Here is a 24,575-nt window from a genome sequence, read left to right as displayed (position 1 = left end):
CCAGTCCGGCCCTGCCTGTAACACAAAAGCCCGATATAAACAATAGGCCATCTTGTGATGACACATTCCCTTTGAGACTCTGGCCCGTTTTTGGTGTTTTAGTCCTGTTTCTGATTGTGACGCGTTCTTCCTTTAATCTGCGCCTCATTTCTTGTCTGTTTTTCGTGCTCTCTGTGGAGGTTTCTTCTCCCAGATGTTAGTCTGCGGCTCCAGCCGCCCGGGGTCAGGTTACTGTACAGCAGAGACTTCTGCACAAAAACTGCCACAAGGAAAAGAAAGAAACCACACAAGGGCCGCCTAGTGTAAAAACCGCAGGGAAATCTGCAGCCATGGAGGAGGCGGATCGTGCGCACGCCGCCACACACACTGCCCGCAGCACTGGCGCCACACGCACGGCGGCCACACACTCTGCCTGTAGCACTGGCGCCACATGCACGGCGGCCACACACACACACTGCCTGCAGCACTGGCGCCACATGCACGGCTGCCACACACACACTGCCTGCAGCACTGGCGCTACATGCACAGCGGCCACACACACTGCCCGCAGCACTGGCGCCACATGCACGGCCGCAACACACACTGCCCGCAGCACTGGTGCCACATGCACGGCCGCCACACACACTGCCCGCAGCACTGGCGCCACATGTACGACTGCCACACACACTGCCTGCAGCACTGGCGCCACATGCACAGCGGCCACACACACTGCCCGCAGCACTGGCGCCACATGCACGGCCGCAACACACACTGCCCGCAGCACTGGCGCCACATGCACGGCCGCAACACACACTGCCCGCAGCACTGGCGCCACATGCACGGCCGCAACACACACTGCCCGCAGCACTGGCGCCACATGCACGGCCACCACACACTGCCCGCAGCACTGGTGCCACATGCACGACTGCCACACACACTGCCCGCAGCACTGGCGCCACATGCACGGCCACCACACACTGCCCGCAGCACTGGTGCCACATGCACGGCCACCACACACACTGCCCGCAGCACTGGCGCCACATACACTGCCCGCAGCACTGGCACCACATGCACGGACCGGCCGGGCTCACACGGTGTAATCAATCTGTGTACGGTATACACTTTCCCAGGAAATCATTGTGCAAACCATTATATCTGCTTTTATCTTCCCACAATAAATCTGACGAATTCCCCTCCGACCATCTAATAATTTGGGTCGGTTGTGCGATCTGACAACTACCAGCCGCCTCTACCTCTTGGAACAGGTTGCGCAAATCACGTCCGCCCCTGATTCGCAGGTTGTGTCACCTGACAACTAGCAGCCCCATCCTGCTCCTTCATCCTAATGCTCCCCTCCGCTTTCTGCCTGTACGACCTCGGAGTCGGTACACTCATTTCTACAGCTGCCCCCTAGCGGTCTGGCGCTGTATCTCCAGCCTCCCCTCTGCTGACCCCGCCCCTCCAGCAATCCATGCTGCTCAGTCACGTGCACAACAGGATGTTCCTTAGAGCAAATGTTAACTGACAAATGCAACGACCAATCAGCGCTTTGACGTGCCTCCAGCCAGCCAATCGGAGAGGCCGAATTGCGAGTTTTCCCACATCTTTGCTTGCGGGTGGGCCGAACAGTGGTGGCTGCGAGGAATGAGTGGTGGGCTGCAGCGGGGTGTCTGCATGTCTCCGCTGTATTCGGAGCAGCGGCCGTAGAGCTAGCAGGTAACTGTCCTGATGTAAGTGGACTTTCTCCTGTCCACTCCCCGTGTAGTCCTTCACTCCCGGAGCGGGTGTGACACTGCGCCGTCACCTTGGTGTCCTCTGTGCTCCTGTCACTGAGTACCCGCCGCATTGTGTGCTCGGCACTGTGCTCCACGGTGACACTGAGAGTATGGCGGTCATATGACCATTGTGCAGAGGGAGGAGGAGGGGGGCTGTCACATGACCATTGTGCTGATACGGGGGGGTCACATGACCATTGTGCTGACACGGGGGGGGGGGGTCACATGACCATTGTGCCGACACTGGGGGGGTCACTTGACCATTGTGCAGAGGGAGGAGGGGGGCTGTCACATGACCATTGTGCCGACACTGGGGGGGGGGGGGTCACATGACCATTGTGCCGACACTGGGGGGGTCACTTGACCATTGTGCAGAGGGAGGAGGGGGGCTGTCACATGACCATTGTGCCGACACTGGGGGGGGGGGGTCACATGACCATTGTGCTGTCCGGGGGGGGGGGGGGTCACATGACTATTGTGCTGATACTGGGGGGGGTCACATGACCATTGTGCTGACACGGGGGGGGGGGGGTCACATGACCATTGTGCCGACACTGGGGGGGTCACTTGACCATTGTGCAGAGGGAGGAGGGGGGCTGTCACATGACCATTATGCCGACACTGGGGGGGGGGTCACATGACCCTTGTGCTGATACGGGGGGGGGGGGGTCACATGACTATTGTGCTGATACTGGGGGGGGGGGTGTCACATGACCATTGTGCTGATACGGGGGGGGTCACATGACCATTGTGCTGATACGGGGGGGGGTCACATGACCATTGTGCTGACACTGGCGGGGGGGTCACATGACCATTGTGCAGAGGGAGGAGGAGGGGGACTGTCACATGACCATTGTGCTGACACTGGGGGGTCACATGACCATTGTGCTGACACTGGCGGGGGGGGTCACATGACCATTGTGCAGAGGGAGGAGGAGGGGGGCTGTCACATGACCATTGTGCTGATATGGGGGGGTCACATGACCATTGTGCTGATACGGGGGGGTCACATGACCATTGTGCTGATACGGGGGGGGGGTCACATGACCATTGTGCTGACACTGGCGGGGGGGTCACATGACCATTGTGCAGAGGGAGGAGGAGGGGGACTGTCACATGACCATTGTGCTGAGACCTGGGGGTGGGGTCACATGACCATTGTGCCGACACTGGGGGGGGTCACTTGACCATTGTGCAGAGGGAGGAGGGGGGCTGTCACATGACCATTATGCCGACACTGGGGGGGGGGGGGGGGTCACATGACCCTTGTGCTGATACGGGGGGGGGGGGTCACATGACTATTGTGCTGATACTGGGGGGGGGGGGTGTCACATGACCATTGTGCTGATACGGGGGGGGGGTCACATGACCATTGTGCTGATACGGGGGGGGGTCACATGACCATTGTGCTGACACTGGCGGGGGGGTCACATGACCATTGTGCAGAGGGAGGAGGAGGGGGACTGTCACATGACCATTGTGCTGACACTGGGGGGTCACATGACCATTGTGCTGACACTGGCGGGGGGGGTCACATGACCATTGTGCAGAGGGAGGAGGAGGGGGGCTGTCACATGACCATTGTGCTGATATGGGGGGGTCACATGACCATTGTGCTGATACGGGGGGGGGGGGTCACATGACCATTGTGCTGACACTGGCGGGGGGGTCACATGACCATTGTGCAGAGGGAGGAGGAGGGGGACTGTCACATGACCATTGTGCTGACACTGGGGGGGGGTCACATGACCATTGTGCTGACACTGGGGGGGGTCACATGACCATTGTGCAGAGGGAGGAGGAGGGGGGCTGTCACATGACCATTGTGCTGATACGGGGGGGTCACATGACCATTGTGCTGATACGGGGGGGGTCACATGACCATTGTGCTGACACTGGTGGGGGGGTCACATGACCATTGTGCAGAGGGAGGAGGAGGGGGACTGTCACATGACCATTGTGCTGACACTGGGGGGGGTCACATGACCATTGTGCTGACACTGGGGGGGTCACATGACCATTGTGCAGAGGGAGGAGGAGGGGGACTGTCACATTACCATTGTGCTGACACTGGGGGGTCACATGACCATTGTGCAGAGGGAGGAGGAGGGGGACTGTCACATGACCATTGTGCTGACACTGGGGGGGGTCACATGACCATTGTGCTGACACTGGGGGGGGTCACATGACCATTGTGCAGAGGGAGGAGGAGGGGGACTGTCACATTACCATTGTGCTGACACTGGGGGGTCACATGACCATTGTGCAGAGGGAGGAGGAGGGGGACTGTCACATGACCATTGTGCTGACACTGGGGGGGGGGGTCACGTGACCATTGTGCTGACACTGGGGGAGGGGGGGTCACATGACCATTGTGCCGACACTGGGGGAGGGGGGGGGGTCATGTGACCATTTTGTCGACACTGGGGGGGGGGGGGGTCACGTGACCTTTGCTTTATGCCCGCTGCCGAACCTCGTGAGGGTGGGGTTGCTTGGCGCCCTGTACTGTTACCTCTATACTCTGCATTCCTGAGGGTCCATTACATACAGTAGACTAATGCTGGTGGACTCCGCTGACAATCTGCATATGGCGCCGCCAAGTATCCTTCATTGCTCTGGGATGTAAGCGGGGGCCGGCAGTGCCGCTTGTCTCCCCCTCAGATCTTCTCCCTTATCTATTTCCCAGTCTCCTCCTGGCGGTTTCTGCTGATTCCTGTTGCTTCAGACTGGTGCTGCTGTATAACTGGTGTTGGGCTCCCATGTGTATACTGGGGGCTTCTGCGGCTCTAGGAGACGTACACTTTTTACAGGTCTGGCGGATGCCAAGAAAACCCTTTTTTTCTGGCTGTCATCAGATGAGGGGAGCCTGTAAGATGTTACTTTGAGCACAATTGGACATTGCAGAAAGCGGTGAGATGGCAGCCTGGCGAGTGGTCGGTGTAAAGCTGGAGTACACGGCCACTCATGGCAGCCTGGTGTGTGGTCGGTGTAAGGCTGGAGTACCCGGCCACTTATGGCAGCCTGGTGTGTGGTCGGTGTAAGGCTGGAGTACACGGCCACTCATGGCAGCCTGGTGTGTGGTCGGTGTAAGGCTGGAGTACACGGCCACTTATGGCAGCCTGGTGAGTGGTCGGTGTAAGGCTGGAGTACACGGCCACTTATGGCAGCCTGGTGAGTGGTCGGTGTAAGGCTGGAGTACCCGGCCACTTATGGCAGCCTGGTGTGTGGTCGGTGTAAGGCTGGAGTACACGGCCACTTATGGCAGCCTGGTGAGTGGTCGGTGTAAGGCTGGAGTACACGGCCACTTATGGCAGCCTGGTGAGTGGTCGGTGTAAGGCTGGAGTACACGGCCACTTATGGCAGCCTGGCATGTGTTCGGTGTAAGGCTGGAGTACACGGCCACTTATGGCAGCCTGGTGAGTGGTCGGTGTAAGGCTGGAGTACACGGCCACTTATGGCAGCCTGGCGTGTGGTCGGTGTAAGGCTGGAGTACCCGGCCACTTATGGCAGCCTGGTGTTTGGTCGGTGTAAGGCTGGAGGACACGGCCACTTATGGCAGCCTGGCGTGTGGTCGGTGTAAGGCTGGAGTACACGGCCACTTATGGCAGCCTGGTGAGTGGTCGGTGTAAGGCTGGAGTACACGGCCACTTATGGCAGCCTGGTGAGTGGTCGGTGTAAGGCTGGAGTACACGGCCACTTATGGCAGCCTGGCGTGTGGTCGGTGTAAGGCTGGAGTACACGGCTACTTATGGCAGCCTGGCGTGTGGTCGGTGTAAGGCTGGAGTACACGGCCACTTATGGCAGCCTGGCGTGTGGTCGGTGTAAGGCTGGAGTACACGGCCACTTATGGCAGCCTGGCGTGTGGTCGGTGTAAGGCCTCTTTACTCGGACTCCCATGACAGCACGACGAGAGAGGGGATCCGCCCATTAGGAACAGGAAACCTACAGATACAAAAGGGCGGTACCTCTCCCTTGCCTCAGTTAGTTTCCTGTTCCTGAGGGGACGGGTGCCTACAGACAGAAGCCCAGGCCGGCCGGCCGATTACGGTAGCGGGGGGGTCTCCTACCTCGGCCGGTGCGGAGATCCCTGGAGACGCCACGGTGGTCCTTGCTGGATTGCACGTCGGTGGCGTTCGCAGCAGGGAGTGGAGTCCGGAGGATTTCCTGCATCCAACAGCGTCGGCGCAGGTAAGTATTCCCATTGGTGGCATGGCTGCGGGTGCCGGGCTCAGGTGCGTGGAGTGAGCTCCGGAGCGCTGCCGATCCGCCCCCGGCGTCCTGCACGGCTCTCAGCGTGTGCTGGAGCGTTTCCGGGTGGGGGGGCGGAGTTTGGTAGCCGCTTCCGGGTCGCTGGACGTCTGCGCATGCGCAGACGATCCAAGATGGCGGCGCCCATCGCATCTGGACGCCGGTTCTCCCGACAGCCCTCCTGCCGTGTCCGGAACCAATAGGGATAGCGCCGGCCCATCTGCTGACCGGATCCAAGGGGGATATAAGCAGGTTACAATGTCAGAACCCTGCTTTTGGTCGCAATTCGTCATGGAGAGTGGTGGTGAGCAGCAGCAGCAGCAGCAGCTGTCAGACGAGATGCGTCAGAAGCCCAAAAAGGATAGAGGCGACCAGACCAGTCGAAAAAGCTCATCCGAACAGGGATCTAGAGCTTCGACTAGGAAAGAACCCCCTCGGATTCCGGTACTTGACTTGGGCGCACGGGTAAGTGATCTACGTGGAAGTTCACTCTGTGACGCGGGCCCCTTATACTTTATCTTTCCAGGGGAAGAAGAGTACGGACAAATCTAAACATAAGGAATGTGCCCTCTGTGGAGTCCCCTTGCCCGACTCTTGTACTAAAAAGTTATGTGCCCCCTGTATACAACAGACGGTGAGGTCTACAGGAGTGGTTGGGGGGTAGTGACCTTAGGTCAGATAATGGTTATCACCTATATTGTCCTCCCCCAGGTAGCGGAAGAGTCCGTGAGTACGGCAAACATAAAAGAAATGAGCCGGCTAGAAGTAAGGGAGTCATTACGATCCCTATCCCAAGCGGAAGGCTCGAAGCATAGAGCCCCTCTGGACTCTAATTCATCAGAAGATGAAGGAGAAGAGAATGCCTATCTCTCTAGTCCTTTCTCCTCTTCATCAGACGAGGAGTCTGGACGATTTTGTCTACCCTTGGATAAGATTGACAGGGTGGTCAAATCAGTTAGAGGCACGATGGGTATAGAGGAACCCAAATCACAGCCCTCAAAACAGGAGTTAATGTTTAGTGGTTTAGATCGTAAAAAAAAACAGATCTTTTCCGGTAAATGAGAAGATCCAAGAATTGATCCTCCGAGAATGGAAGAAACCAGAAAAAAAGGGGGCCTTACCGCCAGCCTTAAAACGCAGGTATCCCTTTGATGATCCGGTGGTGGATACATGGGATAAAGCTCCTAAGTTAGACGCGGCAGTAGCAAAGGCGTCAAAGAAAGCCTCATTACCCTTTGAGGATATGGGGTCCCTCAAAGATCCCTTAGACAGGAAGGCGGATATCTTTCTAAAAGGTACCTGGGAGATGGCAGCAGGATCCCTCAGACCAGCGGTTGCCGCAACATGCACAGCCAGGTCTTTAATGGTCTGGCTAGATCAATTTGAGTCTCAGCTGAAGGATGGAGCATCCAGAGATTCTATTCTGAAAGCGCTACCAACAATTCAGAATGCTGCAGCCTTCCAGTCGGATGCTTCTGTGGACTCCGTCAGAATGGCAGCTAGAGCGGCAGGACTATCTAACGCGGCTCGCAGGGCCCTATGGTTAAAGTGCTGGTCAGGGGACATTCAATCCAGAACTAAGCTCTGCGCCATTCCATGCGAGGGACAGTATCTCTTTGGCCCAACACTGGATGAGTTGCTGGAAAAGGCAGGCGATGACAAAAAGAAGTTTCCAAGCCTGTACTTAGCATCCTACCGCCGACCCTTCAATCGAAGAAGATTTGCTCGCAGAAAGAAACGCGGATCCTCTCCCACTAGAGAAAGTTTCAGATGGGAAGACAGACGCGGTAGAGGTACGGGATATATGTTTCGCCGTTCCTCAAAGGATCAGAAAAAACCAGATCAATGACTAGCAATCCCTGTGGGGGGTAGACTGTCAGCCTTCTCCTCAGCGTGGCTTGACATAACGAACAGTAGATGGGTCAGAGGCATTGTTACTGAAGGTCTAAGGCTGGACTTCAATCATTGGCCTCGAGATAAATTCAAATTAACCCCTTTTTGTTCCTCCCCCCTGGAGCAAGCTGCTCTAGAGGCTGAAGTCATGAACTTATGCGCCAAGAAAGTATTGGTGGAAATTCCAGATTCAGAAAGAGGAAGGGGATTTTATTCTCCTCTTTTTCTGATCAAAAAGCCAGATGGATCTTTTAGAACGATCATTAATCTAAAATGTCTTAATGAGTTCCTGGTTAATGAATCCTTCAAAATGGAAACTATTAATTCAGCAATAAAGATGTTGTTTAATCACTGTTTCATGGTAGTTGTAGATCTTAAAGACGCATACTATCATGTTCCGATACATGAAGATTTCCAGAGGTTCCTGAGGGTAGCTGTGTCAATAGGGGGTAACATTCGCCATTTCCAGTTCAGAGCGCTCCCCTTTGGATTATCAGCGGCTCCTAGGGTGTTCACTAAACTAGTAGCCGAGGTCATGGCACACTTGCGAGAGTCCGACATCCTGATCATTCCCTACCTGGATGACTTTCTTATAGTAGGGAACTCAGCAGACCATTGCCTGTCCCAGCTAGAAACAGCCACATCCAGACTGGAGTGTCTAGGGTGGATCATTAACTATGAGAAATCTCGTTTACAGCCTCAAAAAATACAAAGATTCTTAGGACTGTCATTAAACTCAGAATCCCAACAGTGTTGTCTTCCACCCGACAAATCATTACATATCCAGCATCAGGTGTCTAAAGCAATTGACAAACCATCCATGACCCTTAGACAGGCTATGTCACTATTGGGTTCCCTAACCTCTTGCATTCCCGCTGTCCGTTGGGCCCAATTCCACACCAGACCGTTACAATCCGAGGTGCTGGTTAATGACAGAATCTTACAGGGGTCCCTGCAGAGTCAGATTACCTTAGGTCCAAAAGCACTCACATCTCTTAAGTGGTGGCTAGTTAGTGAGAACTTATCGGCAGGAGTTCCCTGGGTATCACAGGTAACACGGCTGGTAACAACAGATGCTAGCCCTTCGGGTTGGGGAGCACACATGGATGACATGATAGTTCAGGGTCTATGGCCCCCCTCACTAACATCAGCCTCCTCCAACCATGAGTTAATGGCAGTAGAGCTTTCAGTGACAAAATTCCTCTCATATCTGCAGGGTCATCATGTCAAGATCCTATCAGACAACCAGGTGGCGGTCGCATGCATAAATCAGGGTGGAACTCATTCCGAGTCACTGATGAGGGTGGCGGATCGTCTGTTCCAGACAGCAGAGAATCACTTCTTATCCCTAACCGCTCTACACATAAGAGGAAAGGAAAACGTCAAAGCAGACTTTCTAAGCCGCAACACCTTGAGGCAAGGGGAGTGGTCCCTAAACAATCACGTGTTCGATCAGATCGTCCACAAATGGGGACATCCAGAAATAGATTTATTTGCTACCAGGGACAACCGGAAGACAACAAAATTCTGTTCCCTAAATCCCAGGGAGAATCCTCTGACGGTAGACGCTTTTCTAATCAAATGGGATTTTCAGCTGGCGTATGCATTTCCTCCACTAGGCCTGTTACCCCTAGTAGTCAGAAAAATAAGAGAAGATCAAGCCAGAATTATACTGATTGCCCCATTCTGGCCCAGAAGAGCCTGGTTCACTTGGCTCAGGATCATGTCAGTGGAGGATCCCTGGGTGCTTCCGGAGATTCCGGATTTGCTCTACCAGGGCCCAGTCAGTCATCCGCAAATAAAGAACCTTCATTTAACGGCATGGATTTTGAAAGGGCGTTACTGAAAAACAAAGGGTTCTCCACGAGTTTAATTGAAACCCTTATGAAAAGTAGAAAGCAAATAACCACAACAATCTATGCTAGGACCTGGCGAAAGTTTCTAGCCTCTTCTGATTTCGATTTAGAAGAGGGAATACCTGTAAAACAAATTTTAGAATTCTTGCAAAAAGGCTTAGAGTTAGGTCTATCCACTAGTACTCTAAGGGTACAGGTCTCGGCCCTAGGGGCTCTATTCTCCTGTAACATCGCCAATAATTACTGGATCTCAAGGTTCATTAAGGCATCTAATAGGTCTAGACCCATTCATAAAGATAGATCTATGTTTTGGGATCTCAACTTAGTCCTATCAGCATTGACTAAAGAGCCGTTTGAACCTCTGCAATCAGCTTCAATTAAAGCCTTATCCCTTAAGACAGCATTTCTGGTAGCAATTACATCTGCCCGTAGAGTAGGAGACATACAAGCTCTCTCCAGGGTTTCCCCTTATACAGAGTTTCTACCAGACAGAGTAATCCTCAGACCGGACCCAGCCTACTTACCAAAAGTATCATCACGGTTTCACAGATCACAAGAGATAATTTTACCATCCTTCCTCCCTAATCCTGCTAACCCTAAGGAAGAGCTACTCCATACTTTAGACGTTAGGAGATGCCTGCTAGAATACATCTCAGTTACTGACACTTGGAAGAAAGATGATGCATTATTTTTATCTTTCCAAAATCCCAGAAAGGGTCTCAGGGTATCCAAGTACACACTAGCAAAGTGGATTAGGGAGGCGATCTCTCTGGCTTATACTGCAGGTGGGGGTCCGGCTCCGCAGAATCTGAGGGCGCATTCCACCAGGGCCATGGCTACATCCTGGGCGGAAAAGTCAAGAGTATCAATCGACCAGATATGTAAGGCGGCCACATGGTCATCCCCGTCCACCTTCTTTAAGCACTATAGGTTGGATTTGGGGGCTTCCTCTGATCTCACATTCGGGTTAAGGGTGCTACAGGCCATAGTCCCTCCCTAAGGAAGTTTACATCTCTGTAATTCTCTCGTCGTGCTGTCATGGGAGTCCGAGTAAAGCATTAACCCCTTCATGACCCAGCCTATTTTGACCTTAAAGACCTTGCCGTTTTTTGCAATTCTGACCAGTGTCCCTTTATGAGGTAATAACTCAGGAACGCTTCAACGGACCCTAGCGGTTCTGAGATTGTTTTTTCGTGACATATTGGGTTTCATGTTAGTGGTAAATTTAGGTCAATAAATTCTGCGTTTATTTGTGATAAAAATGGAAATTTGGCGAAAATTTTGAAAATTTCGCAATTTTCACATTTTGAATTTTTATTCTGTTAAACCAGAGAGATATGTGACACAAAATAGTTAATAAATAACATTTCCCACATGTTTACTTTACATCAGCACAATTTTGGAAACAAAATTTTTTTTTGTTAGGAAGTTATAAGGGTTAAAATTTGACCAGCGATTTGTCATTTTTACAACGAAATTTACAAAACCATTTTTTTTAGGGACCACCTCACATTTGAAGTCAGTTTGAGGGGTCTATATGGCTGAAAATACCCAAAAGTGACACCATTCTAAAAACTGCACCCCTCAAGGTACTCAAAACCACATTCAAGAAGTTTATTAACCCTTCAGGTGTGTCATGATCCCAATGGCAGGGGATCACAAAAGGACAAGCACAAAAAACAGAACAAGCTCTAGGGTGATGGAAACTGAGCTGACCGCGATCCTGAACCTAATTCACACAACTAACAGTAGCTGGGGAACGTGCCTACGATGTTCCTAGACGTCTCGCGCCAGCCGAAGAACTAGCTTCCCCTATTAGAAGAAACACAGACTTCTCTTGCCTCCAGAGAAACACCCCACAGAAATAGCAGCCCCCCACATGTAATGACGGTGAAATGAGAGGAAAACACATACATAGTTATGAAAACAGATCCAGCAAAATGAGGCCCGCTAAAGCTAGATAGCAGAGGATACAAAAGTGAACTGCGCGGTCAGCGAAAAACCCTACAAAAAACCATCCTGAAATTACTTGAACTCATGTGCCAACTCATGGAACATGAGGAGTAATATCAGCCCACTAGAGCAACCAGCAACAAGGAATCACATAACTGCAAGCTGGACTAAAACAAAAATAAAGCAAAACGTGGAACAGGAAAATCAAAAACTTAGCTTGTCCTGAAGATTACAGAAGCGGAAAGCAGAGGTAACAAGACACTCTGATTACATTGATCGCCGGCGAGGAAATGACAAGAAAGCCAGGTTAAATAGGAAACTCCCATATCCTGATAGAACAGGTGGACACCAGAGACCACAGAGAACACAAGTCACCCAGTACCATCTGTAACCACCAGAGGGAGCCCAAAAACAGAATCCACAACAGTACCCCCCCTTGAGGAGGGGTCACCGAACCCTCACGAGAACCACCAGGGCGACCAGGATGAGCCCTATGAAATGCACGGACCAAATCAGCAGCATGAACATCAGAGGCAACCACCCAAGAATTATCCTCCTGACCATAACCCTTCCACTTGACCAAATACTGAAGTTTCCGTCTGGAAACACGAGAATCCAAGATCTTCTCCACAACATACTCCAATTCTCCCTCCACCAGCACCGGAGCAGGAGGCTCAAGCGAAGGAACAACAGGTACCTCATACTTCCGCAACAACGACCGATGGAACACATTATGAATAGCAAACGATGCCGGGAGATCCAAACGAAACGACACAGGGTTAAGAATTTCCAAGATCCTATAGGGACCGATGAACCGAGGCTTGAACTTAGGAGAAGAGACCTTCATAGGAACAAAACGAGAAGACAACCACACCAAGTCCCCAACACGAAGTCGAGGACCCACGCGGCGACGGCGATTAGCAAACTGCTGAGCCCTCTCCTGGGACAACTTCAAATTGTCCACCACATGACTCCAAATCTGATGCAACCTATCCACCACCATGTCCACTCCAGGACAATCAGAAGGCTCCACCTGACCAGAGGAAAAACGAGGATGAAACCCCGAATTACAAAAGAAAGGAGAAACCAAGGTAGCAGAACTAGCCCGATTATTAAGGGCAAATTCGGCAAGCGGCAAAAAGGTAACCCAGTCATCTTGATCAGCAGAAACAAAACACCTTAAATAAGTTTCCAAGGTCTGATTAGTTCGTTCCGTCTGGCCATTCGTCTGAGGATGGAATGCAGACGAAAAGGACAAATCAATGCCCATCTTAGCACAGAACGTCCGCCAAAATCTAGACACAAACTGGGATCCCCTGTCAGAAACAATGTTCTCCGGAATCCCATGCAAACGAACCACGTTCTGAAAAAACAGAGGGACCAACTCAGAGGAGGAAGGTAACTTAGGCAAGGGTACCAGATGAACCATCTTAGAAAAGCGGTCACACACAACCCAGATGACGGACATTTTTTGAGAGACAGGGAGATCCGAAATAAAGTCCATGGAAATGTGCGTCCAAGGCCTCTTCGGGATAGGCAAAGGTGACAACAATCCACTGGCCCGAGAACAGCAAGGCTTAGCCCGAGCACAAACTTCACAAGACTGCACAAAAGAACGCACATCCCTCGACAAGGAAGGCCACCAGAAAGACCTGGCCACCAAGTCTCTAGTACCAAATATTCCAGGATGACCTGCCAACGCAGAAGAATGGACCTCGGAGATGAATCTACTGGTCCAATTATCCGGAACAAACAGTCTTTCAGGCGGACAACGATCAGGTTTATCCGCCTGAAACTCCTGCAAAGCACGTCGCAAGTCTGGGAAGACAGCCGATAAAATCACCCCATCCCTAAGGATACCAGTGGGCTCAGAATTTCCAGGGGAATCAGGCACAAAACTCCTAGAAAGAGCATCCGCCTTCACATTCTTTGAACCTGGCAGGTATGAAACCACAAAATTGAAACGGGAGAAAAACAGTGACCAACGAGCCTGTCTAGGATTCAGACGCTTGGCAGACTCAAGGTAAATCAGATTTTTGTGATCAGTCAAGGCCACCACACGATGTCTAGCACCCTCAAGCCAATGACGCCACTCCTCAAATGCCCACTTCATGGCCAAAAGCTCCCGATTACCAACATCATAATTCCGCTCAGTGGGCGAAAACTTTCTAGAAAAGAACGCACATGGCTTCATCACCGAGCAATCGGAGCTTCTCTGTGACAAAACCGCCCCCGCTCCAATCTCAGAAGCATCAACCTCAACCTGAAAAGGAAGCGAAACATCTGGCTGACGCAACACAGGAGCAGAAGAAAACCGGCGCTTAAGTTCCTGAAAGGCCTCCACAGCCGCAGGAGACCAATTAGCAACATCAGCACCCTTCTTAGTCAAATCCGTCAAAGGCTTAACAACACTAGAAAAATTAGTTATGAAACGACGATAAAAATTAGCAAAGCCCAAGAACTTCTGTAGACTCTTAAGAGATGTAGGCTGCGTCCAATCACAAATAGCTTGAACCTTGACGGGATCCATCTCAATAGTAGAAGGGGAAAAAATATACCCCAAAAAAGAAATCTTCTGGACTCCAAAGAGACACTTTGAACCTTTTACAAACAAAGAATTGGCCCGCAGGACCTGAAACACCTTCCTGACCTGCTGAACATGGGACTCCCAGTCATCAGAAAAAACCAAAACATCATCCAAATACACAATCATAAATTTATCCAGATATTCACGGAAAATATCGTGCATAAAGGACTGGAAGACAGAAGGAGCATTAGAAAGTCCAAAAGGCATCACCAAATACTCAAAATGGCCCTCAGGCGTATTAAATGCGGTTTTCCACTCATCACCCTGCTTTATCCGCACAAGATTATACGCACCCCGAAGATCAATCTTAGTGAACCATTTAGCCCCCTTAATGCGAGCGAACAAATCAGTCAACAATGGCAAAGGATACTGATAATTGACCGTAATCTTATTCAAAAGACGGTAATCTATACAAGGCCTCAAGGAACCATCTTTTTTGGCCACGAAAAAAAAAACCTGCTCCCAAAGGAGACGAAGATGGACGGATATGTCCCTTTTCCAAGGACTCCTTAACATAATCCCGCATAGCAGTATGCTCTGGCACTGACAGATTGAACAAACGACCTTTAGGAAATTTACTGCCAGGATTCAAAACTATAGCACAATCGCAATCCCTGTGAGGAGGAAGCGAATTGAGCTTAGGCTCCTCAAAAACATCCCGATAATCAGACAAAAATACAGGAACCTCAGAAGGAGTAGATGAAGCAATAGAAATCGGAGGTGCATCATCATGAACCCCCTGACATCCCCAGCTTAACACAGACATTGTTTTCCAGTCCAAGACTGGGTTATGAGTTTGTAACCATGGCAGACCAAGCACTAAGACATCATGTAAATTATACAGTAACAGGAAGCGAATCACCACCTGATGAACGGGAGTCATACGCATGGTCACGTGTGTCCAGTACTGAGGTTTATTCATAGCCAAAGGTGTAGAGTCAATTCCTTTTAAAGGAATAGGGACTTCCAGAGGCTCCAGACTAAACCCACAGCGGTTGGCAAATGACCAATCCATAAGACTCAGGGCAGCGCCTGAATCCACATAGGCATCGACGGAAATGGCTGATAATGAACAAATCAGAGTCACAGACAGAATGAACTTAGACTGTAAAGTACTAATGGCAACAGACTTATCAACCTTTTTTGTGCGTTTAGAGCATGCTGATATAACATGAGCTGAATCACCACAATAAAAACACAACCCATTTTTCCGCCTATAGTTTTGCCGTTCACTTCTGGACTGAATTCTATCACATTGCATTGTCTCAGGTGCCTGTTCAGAAGACACCGCCAAATGGTGCACAGGTTTGCGCTCCCGTAAACGCCGATCAATCTGAATAGCCATAGTCATAGACTCATTCAGACCTGTTGGCGCAGGGAACCCCACCATAACATCTTTAATGGCCTCAGAAAGGCCATCTCTGAATTTTGCAGCCAGGGCGCACTCATTCCACTGAGTAAGCACCGACCATTTCCGAAATTTCTGACAATATATTTCTGCTTCATCTTGCCCCTGAGAGAGAGAGCCAATAATGCTTTTTCAGCCTGAATCTCTAGGTTAGGTTCCTCATAGAGCAAACCCAATGCCAGAAAAAACGCATCCACATTGAGCAACACAGGATCCCCTGGTGCCAATGCAAATGCCCAATTCTGAGGGTCACCCCGCAGGAAAGATGTTACAATCTTAACTTGCTGAGCAGGGTCTCCAGAGGAGCGAGATTTCAAAGAAAGAAACAACTTGCAATTGTTCCTAAAATTCAGAAAACTAGATCTATCTCCAGAAAAAAATCTCTGGGATAGGAATTCTAGGTTCAGACATAGGAGCATGTACAACAAAATCTTGTATATTTTGAACCTTAGCAGCAAGATTATTCAGGCTGGAAGCCAAACTCTGGACGTCCATGATAAACAGCTGAGGTCAGAACCATTCAAGGATTAAGAGGAGCTAAGACGCAGCCAGGCTGCAATTAAGGCTAGGCAGCAAACTCTGAGGGAAGGAAAAAAACAAAAACTTCCTCAGACTACTTTTCCTCCTACTTCAGCCAATACGATTACCACTTTTCTGGCCGGCGATACTGTCATGATCCCAATGGCAGGGGATCACAAAAGGACAAGCACAAAAAACAGAACAAGCTCTAGGGTGATGGAAACTGAGCTGACCGTGATCCTGAACCTAATTCACACAACTAACAGTAGCTGGGGAACGTGCCTACGATGTTCCTAGACGTCTCGCGCCAGCCGAAGAACTAGCTTCCCCTATTAGAAGAAACACAGACCTCTCTTGCCTCCAGAGAAACACCCCACAGAAATAGCAGCCCCCCACATGTAATGACGGTGAAATGAGAGGAAAACACATACATAGTTATGAAAACAGATCCAGCAAAATGAGGCCCGCTAAAGCTAGATAGCAGAGGATACAAAAGTGAACTGCGCGGTCAGCGAAAAACCCTACAAAAAACCATCCTGAAATTACTTGAACTCATGTGCCAACTCATGGAACATGAGGAGTAATATCAGCCCACTAGAGCAACCAGCAACAAGGAATCGCATAACTGCAAGCTGGACTAAAACAAAAATAAAGCAAAACGTGGAACAGGAAAATCAAAAACTTAGCTTGTCCTGAAGATTACAGAAGCGGAAAGCAGAGGTAACAAGACACTCTGATTACATTGATCGCCGGCGAGGAAATGACAAGAAAGCCAGGTTAAATAGGAAACTCCCATATCCTGATAGAACAGGTGGACACCAGAGACCACAGAGAACACAAGTCACCCAGTACCATCTGTAACCACCAGAGGGAGCCCAAAAACAGAATCCACAACACAGGTGCTTCACAGCAGCAGAAGCAACATGGAAGGAAAAAATGAACATTTAACTTTTTAGTCACAAAAATTATCTTTTAGCAACAATTTTTTTATTTTCCCAATGGTAAAAGGAGAAACTGAACCACGAACGTTGTTGTCCAATTTGTCCTGAGTACGCTGATACCTCATATGTGGGGGTAAACCACTGTTTGGGCGCACGGCAGGGCTTGGAAGGGAAGGAGCGCCATTTGACTTTTTGAATCAAAAATTGGCTGCACTCTTTAGCGGACACCATGTCACGTTTGGAGAGCCCCCGTGTGCCTAAAAATTGGAGCTCCCCCACAAGTGACCCCATTTTGGAAACTAGACGCCCCAAGGAACTTATCTAGATGCATAGTGAGCACTTTGAACCCCCAGGTGCTTCACAAATTGATCCGTAAAAATGAAAAAGTACTTTTTTTTCACAAAAAAATTCTTTTAGCCTCAATTTTTTCATTTTCACATGGGCAACAGGATAAAATGGATCCTAAAATGTGTTGGGCAATTTCTCCTGAGTACGCCGATACCTCATATGTGGGGGTAAACCACTGTTTGGGCACATGGTAAGGCTCGGAAGGGAAGGAGCGCCATTTGCCTTTTTGAATGAAAAATTATTTCCATCGTTAGCGGACACCATGTCGCGTTTGGAGAGCTCCTGTGTGCCTAAACATTGGCGCTCCCCCACAAGTGACCCCATTTTGGAAACTAGACCCCCCAAGGAACTTATTTAGATGCCTAGTGAGCACTTTAAACCCTCAGGTGCTTCACAAATTGATCTGTAAAAATGAAAAAGTACTTTTTTTTCACAAAAAAATTCTTTTCGCCTCAATTTTTTCATTTTCACATGGGCAGTAGGATAAAATGGATCATAAAATTTGTTGGGCAATTTCTCCCGAGTACGCCGATACCTCATATGTGGAGGTAAACCACTGTTTGGGCACACGGCAGGGCTCGGAAGGGAAGGCGCGCCATTTGACTTTTTGAATGGAAAATTAGCTCCAATTGTTAGCGGACACTATGTCGCGTTTGGAGAGCCCCTGTGTGCCTATGCATTGGAGCTCCCCCACAAGTGACCCCATTTTGGAAACTAGACCCCCCAAGGAACTTATCTAGATGCATATTGAGCACTTTAAACCCCCAGGTGCTTCACAGAAGTTTATAACGCAGAGCCATGAAAAAAAAAAAAAAATTATTTTCTCAAAAATGATCTTTTAGCCTGCAATTTTTTATTTTACAAAGGGTAACAGGAGAAATTTGACCCCAAAAGTTGTTGTCCAGTTTCTCCTGAGTACGCTGATACCCCATATTTGGGGGTAAACCACTGTTTGGGCACATGCCGGGGCTCGGAAGTGAAGTAGTGACATTTTGAAATGCAGACTTTGATGGAATGCTCTGTGGGCGTCACGTTGCGTTTGCAGAGCCCCTGATGTGGCTTAACAGTAGAAACCCCCCACAAGTGACCCCATTTTGGAAACTAGACACCGAAAGGAACTTATCTAGATGTGTGGTGAGCACTTTGAACCCCCAAGTGCTTCATAGAAGTTTATAATGCAGAGCCGTGAAAATAATAAATACGTTTTCTTTCCTCAAAAATAATTATTTAGCCCAGAATTTTTTATTTTCCCAAGGGTAACAGGAGAAATTGGATCCCAAAAGTTGTTGTCCAGTTTCTCCTGAGTACGCTGATACCCCATATGTGGGGGTAAACCACTGTTTGGGCACATGCCGAGGCTCGGAAGTGAAGTAGTGACGTTTTGAAATGCAGACTTTGATGGAATGCTCTGTGGGCGTCATGTTGCGTTTGCAGAGCCCCTGATGTTCCTTAACAGTAGAAACCCCCCACAAGTGACCCCATTTTGGAAACTAGACCCCGAAAGGAACTTATCTAGATGTGTGGTGAGCACTTTGAACCCCCAAGTGCTTCACAGACGTTTACAACGCAGAGCCGTGAAAATAAAAAATCATTTTTCTTTCCTCAAAAATGATGTTTTAGCAAGCATTTCTTTATTTTCACAAGGGTAACCGGAGAAATTGGACCCCAATAATTGTTGCGCAGTTTGTCCTGAGTATGCTGGTACCCCATATGTGGGGGTAAACCACTGTGTGGGTGCACGTCGGGGCTCGGAAGTGAGGGAGCACCATTTGACTTTTTGAATACAAGATTGGCTGGAATCAATGGTGGCGCCATGTTGCGTTTATAGACCCCCTGATGTGCCTAAACAGTGGAAACCCCTCAATTCTAACTCCAACACACCCCTAACCCTTATCCCAACTGTAGCCGTAACCCTAATCACAACCCTAACCCCAACACACCCGTAACCCCAACACACCCCTAACCACAACCCTAATTCCAACCCGACCCTAGCCCTAAGGCTATGTGCCAACGTTGCGGATTCGTATGAGATTTTTCAGCACCATTTTTGAAAAATCCGCGGGTAAAAGGCACTGCGTTTTACCTGCGGATTGCCAGTGTTTTTTGTCCGGATTTCACCTGCGGATTCCTATTGAGGAACAGGTGTAAAACGCTGCGGAATCCGCACAAAGAATTGACATGCTATGGAAAATACAACGCAGCGTTCCCGCGCGGTATTTTCCGCACCATGGGCACAGCGGATTTGGCTTTCCATATGTTTACATGGTACTGTAAACCTGATGGAACACTGCTGCGGATCCGCAGCCAAATCCGCACCGTGTGCACATAGCCTAATTCTAAAGGTATGTGCACACGCTGCGGAAAACGCTGCGGATCCGCAGCAGTTTCCCATGAGTTTACAGTTCAATGCAAACCTATGGAAAACAAAAATCGCTGTGCACATGCTGCAGAAAAACTGCACGGAAACGCAGCGGTTTACATTCCGCAGCATGTCACTTCTTTCTGCGGATTCCGCAGCGGTTTTACAACTGCTCAAATAGAAAATCGCTGTTGTAAAACCGCATTGAAATGCGCAGAAAAAACATGGTAAATCCGCCATAAATCCGCAGCGGTTTAGCACTGCGGATTTATCAAATCCGCAGCGGAAAAATCCGCAGAGGACCAGAAAATGTGTGCACATTCCTAACCCTACCCCTAACCCTAGTTCTTACCCCAACCTTAGTGGAAAAAAAAACATTTTTTTATTTTTTTTATTGTCCCTACCTATGGGGGTGACAAAGGGGGGGGGGGGTCATTTACTTTTTATTTTTTTATTTTGATCACTGAGATAGGTTATATCTCAGTGATCAAAATTCACTCTGGAACGAATCTGCTGGCCGGCAGATTCGGCGGGCGCACTGCACATGCGCCCGCCATTTTGGAAGATGGCGGCGCCCAGGAAAGAAGACGGACGGTCCCCGGGAGGCCAGGTAAGTATAAGGGGGGGGGAGATCAGGGCACGGGGGGGGGGGCGTCGGAGCACGGGGGGGGTGGATCGGAACACGGGGGGGTGGATTGGAGCACGGAGTGGGGGATCGCTGTGCGGGCGGGTGGATCGGAGCACGGGGGGGATCGCTGTGCGGGGTGGGATCGGAGTGCGGGGGGTTTGTTTGGAGCACGGGGGGTGTGATTGGAGCACGGGGGGAGCGGGCAGGAGGACGGGGGAGCGGAGCACAGGACCGAGGGGAGCGGACCACAGATCGGGGGGCTGGGGGGGCGATCGGAGGAGTGGGGTGGGTGCACATTAGTGTGTCCAACCATGGCCGATGATATTGCAGCGTCGGCCATGGCTGGATTGTAATATTTCACCATTTTTTTAGGTGAAATATTACAAATCGCTCTGATTGGCAGTTTCACTTTCAACAGCCAATCAGAGCGATCGTAGCCACGAGGGGGTGAAGCCACCCCCCCTGGGCTAAACTACCACTCCCCCTGTCCCTGCAGATCGGGTGAAATGGGAGTTAATCCTTTCACCCGGCCTGCAGGGACGCGATCTTTCCATGACGCATATGCTGCGTCATGGGTCGGAATGGCACCGACTTTCATGACGCAGCGTATGCGTCAAAGGTCGGGAAGGGGTTAAGCAACTTACTGGTAGCGGCATTTCTCGGAGGCCCATGACAGCACCCTTAGTTCCCTCCCTATTCACGTGGGGGTTGCACTCCATATAAATGTATATATTTCACAATATGATACCAGTCCCAATATATATCTGCTATTTTTGTATATAATCTGTATATAGTGTATATTTTTGTGTACCACTAACCGCGGTAGTCCTCTCAAGACTCTGAAATACAACTGAGGCAAGGGAGAGGTACCGCCCTTTTGTATCTGTAGGTTTCCTGTTCCTAATGGGCGGATCCCCTCTCTCGTCGTGCTGTCATGGGCCTCCGAGAAATGCCGCTACCAGTAAGTAGCTTAATGGTTTCACACTTCCGTCTTTCTTTTTCTATCACAATGCGTCGTTTTGTGAAAAAAAAAAAAAATGGATCCAGCAAATGGTGCTGCTGGATCCGTTTTTTTTCTCATAGATTTGTATTAGTGACGGATTGTGACGGATGGTCGTCCGTTTCATCCGTCGTGCACTGGATCCGTCGTAAAATTGCTGTCCGTCGAGCGGAGACAACGCACAGAGGAACGTTTTTTCTGTATGTCGGAAAATCGCTCAGCGACGGGTCCTGCGCTGCCCGTCGTTGACTATAATGGAAGCCTTTGGGCGCAGGATCCGTCGCTGACTGTTAAAAGCAGGAATGCAGCGACGGATGCCGTCTTTTCAAACTGAGCATGCGCGGAAGAATTTCCCGTCAGGGAAATGTTCTCTCTCTTTTTACTGTTCATGCTGCCTATGCAGCATCAATATTACAAAGATATAATGTTAAAAATAATAAAAAATCGTGATATTCTTACCTTCTGGCGTCCCGCGCAGCCTTCCCGCGGCCCCCCCGATGCTCGTGATGCTGCCGGCATCTCCGGTTCCCAATGATGCATCACTGGGAACGGAGCATCGCAAGCATCAGGAAGGCTGTGCGGGATGCTGGAAGGTAAAAATATCACAATTTAAAAAAAAAATAATAAAAAAAATTAATTATTTTTATCATGGGTTGTATTGTGTATGCGTTTTTGCAGTGAAAAACCGCGGCTAAGATGCATACACAACGTGTTCACATAGCCTTCTAGAATCCACTGGAACCGTCAAAAAAACGGCTCCAGTGCATCCGTGTTTTTTACAATCAGCACAGGATCCGTCTTTTCAACATTTTGACGGATTGTGACTGATTGTAAAAAACGGAAGTGTGAAAGAGGCCTAAGGCTGGAGTAGCCAGGGATTAGGGAGCGTGATGTAAGTGGGCACTGTCATGTCGTGCCTCTGTAGCCACATTTTCTTCTACCACCCTGTAATGTTGCAGCTTCGTGACTTGTGTTTCAGGGGTTGAATGATACATGATATTGGCACATGGCTCAGAGCTGTACTTGTTGTATAGAGCTGTGCTATGTTGTGTCCTTGGGAATATCGGGGGGCTCTCAGGTACTTGCTGCACGATCTCAACCTGAATCAATAGTATTTTATGTGCACAGCATTTAACTTTCATTGTTCGTGCAACTGATAGTTTGTGACCTTTTAGAAACATTACAAGTCGTGCTGACGGGTTCTAACATAAAGACATGGCGGTTATGGTGCTGTAATGCTGCCTGCATTGATACCTTTTGTGAAGAAATCTGCTTTGTTGTTCCTCTTTAATCACCACTGAAACTTCTCTGTTCTGGTAATTAGATCTCGGTGCCCAGGTCCGGCCTGTATACGGGGTCTTCTATTCCCTGTCGTAATTCCCCAGCCCCTCCGGTCTGTGAATGATTGGCCTCCTCTGTTCTCAGCAGTGACCTGTCATGCACAAACCGGACAGGCCGGGGAGTCAGCCAGGGAGAATACCCCCGATAAAGTCTCCTCCTCTAATTAGCAGATGATTAAAGGGGTTTCCCACCAAGTTTATTTTATTAAAAAGATCTTAAAATAATAAGTTCCACAATTAGATGTGTTTGAATAAAATGTCCCTGTGCTGAGATAATCTTATAAATGTGCCCCTGCTGTGTACTGTGTAATGGCCGTGTCTGACCGTACAGGGACATGGTCTGATTATACCACAGCTCCTGGCAGGGGAGGAAGCAAAAGAGTATACAGACATTACAGCGCGGGGTCACAGATGATTCTGTGACATAAAGCATTTCCCTGTCTGTTTTGAAACAATATTGTACCTCAAAGAAAGAATCACCTGTGACCCCATGCTGTCCTGTCTGTATACTCTCTTGCATCCCCTGCCCAGGAGCTGTGGTATGATCAGACCTTGTGCCTGTACAGTCAGACACGGCATTACACAGCACACAGCAGGGGCACATTTATAAGATTATCTCGGCACAAGAACATTTTTATTAACCCCTTTACCCCCAAGGGTGGTTTGCACGTTAATGACCAGGTCAATTTTTACATTTCTGACCACTGTCTATTTATGAGGCTATAACTCCGAAACGCTTCAACGGATCTTAGCGATTCTGAGATTGTTTTCTTGTAACATATTGGGCTTCATGATAGTGCTAAAATTTCTTCGATATAACTTGCGTTTATTTGTGAAAAAAAAACGAAAATTTTGAAAATTTCGCAATTTTCCAACTTTGAATTTTTATTCTGTTAAACCAGAGAGTTATGTGACACAATATAGTTAATAAATAACATTTCCCACATGTCTACTTTACATCAGCACAATTTTGGAAACAAAATTTTTTTTCTAGGAAGTTATAAGGGTTAAAATTTGACCAGCAATTTCTCATTTTTACAACAAAATTTACAAAACCATTTTTTTTAGGGACCACCTCACATTTGAAGTCCTTTTGAGGGGTCTATATGGCAGAAAATACCCAAAAGTGACACCATTCTAAAAACTGCACCCCTCAAGGTGCTCAAAACCACATTCAAGAAGTTTATTAACCCTTAAGGTGATTCACAGCAGCAGAAGCAACATGGAAGGAAAAAATTAACATTTTACTTCTTAGTCACAAAAATGATCTTTCAGCAATAATCTTTTTAATTTCCCAAGGGTAAAAAGAGAAAATGGACCTCAAAAGTTGTTGTCCAATTTGTCATGAGTACGCTGATACCCCACATGTGAGGGGGAACCACTTTTTGGGCGCACGGCAGGGCTCAGAAGGAAAGGAGCGTCGTTTGACATTTTCAAGCTAAAATTGGCTGGAATTAAGATCGGACGCAATGTCGCGTTTGGAAAGCCCCTGATGTGCCTAAACAGTGGAAACCCCCCACAAGTGACCCCATTTTGGAAACTAGACCCCCTAAGGAACTTATCTAGATGTGTCGTGAGCACTTTTATCCCCCAAGTGCTTCACGAAAGTTTATAACGCCCGGGCGTGAAAAAAAAAATTCCTATTTTTTCCACAAACATGATCGTTTAGTCCCCAATTTTTTATTTTCTCAAGGGTAAAAGGAGAAATTGGACCCCAAAATTTGTTGTCCAATTTGTCCTG

General features: G+C 49.2%; 1 protein-coding gene across 4 annotated transcripts in view; it reads left to right on the top strand.

Moving 5' to 3' along the window:
- The first annotated feature begins 1,551 nt into the window (after positions 1-1,551).
- The window catches only part of RNF13 (ring finger protein 13), a 145,425-nt gene continuing 122,401 nt past the window's right edge, over positions 1,552-24,575 (top strand). For 2 of the 4 annotated variants that reach the window (XM_069727539.1, XM_069727538.1), the window contains exon 1: positions 1,562-1,695. The gene's annotated coding sequence lies outside the window, so the exon portion shown is untranslated. Of the gene's footprint in view, positions 1,710-24,575 lie in introns of all 4 variants that reach the window. The other 2 variants (XM_069727541.1, XM_069727540.1) reach the window with 2 other exon arrangements.

The sequence above is a fragment of the Ranitomeya imitator genome, chromosome 5, assembly GCF_032444005.1.
Source record: "Ranitomeya imitator isolate aRanImi1 chromosome 5, aRanImi1.pri, whole genome shotgun sequence".
In the NCBI taxonomy this organism is placed as follows: Eukaryota; Metazoa; Chordata; class Amphibia; order Anura; family Dendrobatidae; genus Ranitomeya; species Ranitomeya imitator.
Note: the sequence above shows the minus strand (reverse complement) of the source record. Positions and strands in the feature narration are given on the sequence as shown.